The sequence below is a fragment of the Rousettus aegyptiacus genome, unplaced genomic scaffold (assembly GCF_014176215.1).
Source record: "Rousettus aegyptiacus isolate mRouAeg1 unplaced genomic scaffold, mRouAeg1.p scaffold_m13_p_4, whole genome shotgun sequence".
NCBI lineage: Eukaryota > Metazoa > Chordata > Mammalia > Chiroptera > Pteropodidae > Rousettus > Rousettus aegyptiacus.
This window is the reverse complement of record NW_023416307.1, coordinates 49,858,949-49,862,419: the sequence shown is the minus strand read 5'-3', so window position 1 is coordinate 49,862,419 and position 3,471 is coordinate 49,858,949.

Here is a 3,471-nt window from a genome sequence, read left to right as displayed (position 1 = left end):
AACTTCCACTTATGATTCATTGGCCAGAACTGGGCTGCCTCGTTGCTCATAGTGAATATTTGTGTGTGTGTAATAGTGAATATTTTTAACTGGGTTCATTGCCATCCTGAACCAAATTGGAGTCTGCAAAAAAAGAAAAAAAGACAGAAGGATATTGGATGGTCCCAGGTAGGGTCTGCTATGAAGTTGCCTGAATTGGGATAAGCTAAGAATGCCCTGCTCAGTAAGTCATCAGGCCCTTGTCTTCATCTGCCAATGTCCCAAAGGTTGGCCACAGTAGAGAATGTAAAGTAGATTTTCTGGAGGTTTCTGAGGATATCAGAAGCTAGGAAAAGGAAGAGAGGGTATTCTGACCACACATCTTCCTCATGCTAATCTTTGAGTCCTCCTTTCTTCCTGAAAGCTCTACTTAAAAATTCTAGGTGGTGGGTACAAGAGGATGGGATCAGGAGGATGAGAGAGCTCCTGTCCTGGGGCAAGGGGCATGATGCCAGAATGGTACCCCAGATCCCCAGCTCCCTGCCAGGACACCTGGGCAGGGTGCTTTGGCATTGCCTTGCACATCCCACTTGTCCCCATGGGGTGCACCAAAGCCATGGTCACAGGTCTGCCCCTTCTTCCAGGCTGGGCCCAGCTTCCTCCATGAGGACCTTGTAACACTCTTCCCACCCGAGCCCTCCACCCTGCTGGGGCAGGCACCTCACGGGGTCATGTTCTCATGGGATGTGAGCTCACACTGTCCTTCACAGTGGTATTCAAAAGTGAGGTGGCCTGATCAGCAGCATCAGCCTCACCTGAGAATTTGCCAGAAATGCATTCTCGGGCTCCACCTGAGCCCCATGGAATTAGAGACTCTGCGTGTGGGGCCCAGTACTCTGTGTTTTAATGAGCCCTCCAGGTGATTCCGACCAGTGACATATAATGACTCGCAGGCTGTGAAACAGCTTCTGGGCTGTTAGTGCCAACCCAAAAGCAAGTGGGAAAGACAGAAATCAAAAAGAGCCCACCTGGCCCCTCTGTGCTTCAGCACAGACCAGGCAGTAATCCTGTGAAGACTGAGAATTTTGAATCTAAGAATGATTTTTAGAGCTAGGGACCATCAAAGTTTCCATTTCATAGATTTGAGAACTGAGATTGAGACAGAAGAAAGTATTTGCCCAAATCGAAGAGTAAACTGAAACTAGAATCCTAGGTGAATGATTTAATTATGTTTCCAAAGTGAAATATTTTCTAAAAAAAATGTAGCATTTATATCTATTGTGTGATTCTTTTACAAGAATGTGCTTCTAAGGAATTCATCCTCGTGTGAAGAAAGCCCTGCGGCAGAGTCTAAAGGTGGGGATGACACTTTGTCTGTAATGTGCTGTGTGGGCCAAAGAGACCTGCCTGTCCTTGCTAGGGTGTCACTCATCTTCACTATCCCTTCTTCCAGCCCACCAGCCCAGAGGCCTCTCCAAATGACAACAAGTGCAGGGGCAGTGGGCCTTAAACTTACTTCTTTGCATCCTCGGAGCCCTGAGAACAGGATTGTCAGAGCTGGATAGCTGTGCACACAGCAGGCCAGCCCACCCTGACCATTTGTGGGGCCCAGGACAAGAGTACCAATTGAGGCCCACCTTCATGTGGCTACAAATTTAGAAGTTGCAAATCAAGCTCACAAACTTAAATATGTATCCTGTTTTCCTACATTGACAAATAAACCTTATGAAGACTTGGCAGACTGGAAGTATGAAGTGCAGAGAGAACAGGATCCTAGCCCGCAGTCTAACCCTTCTCTTTCCATGCAGGCTCCATCCCATATTATGAGGGGCTTGTGCATGTGCAAGTGGACACCGTGGCCTGTTTACCATCAAGCTCCATCTATACCTCCTGCAAAGAGCCACCTTTTACCACCTTTGGGAGACAGGACCTGGAGGAGAGGCCTGTCCCAACCCTGGAAGCTGGCTTAGGACTACTTGGGATAAGAATTTCAGGAGCATGGTGTTCAAGATGGGGTATGGGTTCTGGGTGAACACATCCCTTCTCCTATGATCCTCCCGCTGAGTGGTTAAAGAAGGGCTCCTTCTCAAAATGTGGCTCCTGCACCAGCAGCATGAGCAGCACCTGGGAGCTGATTAGAGTTGCAGACTCTTAGCCATGTGCTCCAGACCTACTGAATCAGAATTGGCATGTTGACAAGGTCCTAAAGATTCATGTGCGCATCAAGGTTTGGAAAGCACTGCTCTAAAGCACAAAACCCAGGCCCAGGGTCTTTCTTGCCCAAATCTAGGGGTACCAAGAATAGGTACCAATAAATATTTCTCAAGGAATACCAAATATCACCTAAATCAGGCCTGGTAGCCACCTGTTGGGGTGGCTGCCTGGCTCACAAAGCTTTAATTTCCTCTTTCTCCGGGGTCTCAGTGGTCAAGTTTCAGCTAGGCATTCTGCTGCCAGCCTGAGCTGATTGGTCCAGTAGGAGACACCTGACCCACATTGGGCCAATCAGATAATCTCTCTCAGGAATTTGAAACTTAAGCCCCAACAAAATGCTCTTGGAGTAATGGCAATAGTCATAGTGAATGTCTTTCTTGCACCTGTGATGCGCCAAGCATGGTGCTGTTTTATGTGTAGTGTAATCCAGTATTCACGGCAACCTCACCAGGTGGATATTACAATTCAGCTTATTTTTTCAGACGAGGAGCTGGGGTTCAGATGTTACATAACTCTCCCCAAACCTCAAGGGCGTAGGGCAGGGGCAGGGGGTAGAGGTGGGGGTGGGCATGGACAGCACCAGGAGAACCAAGTCCTGAAATTTCCATGTGGTGTAGAGACACTGTCATGAACTTCTGCCGCCAGATCCCCAGGTCAACTACCTGGGAATGGCCTGTGTGTAGCGGGGAGTGAGACCCAGCTCTATGATATGGCTGCAGTGAGGGAGAGAGAATGGCCTGGGGGCAGAGTGAAGGGCAGGAGCTGTGGGAGAGGGGAATATAGAAAACCTTTACTCTCTGAGCAAAATCAGAGCTAAGACCAGTCCTGCTGTCACTTTAGGACAGGCTGGAGAGCCTGTGAGGACTGTCAGAGATCTGACCACCCCCTTATCCCTACAACAATGTAACTTGCTAAAGAAAAGATAAAGATGGCTTATTTTAGAGACACAAGGCAGGGGGGTGTTGGAGGAGTTTGCATCCTCCTCTGTATCCAGTCCCCAGATTAGCAGACACCCAAAGGGCTGAGGGGGTGGAGGCAGCTAGAATGTGCTGGGGATCAGTTCAGATTGGAGGGGAGAGTTGGTGGCCTCACTGGCTGGAGGCCCAGACTGGTGCCTGACTCTGGCTCTCAGGAAACAGGGAATAGGGCTCTGAGTGGAAACTGCCGTTATAAGTGGGCAGGGGAGTGGCAGGTCAGCCTCTGCCTTCCTAAGAAGACAAAACCGATCAGCAGCAGAGTTTCTATTAAGAATCCAAGCCTCAGCAGCTGCAGGGTTAT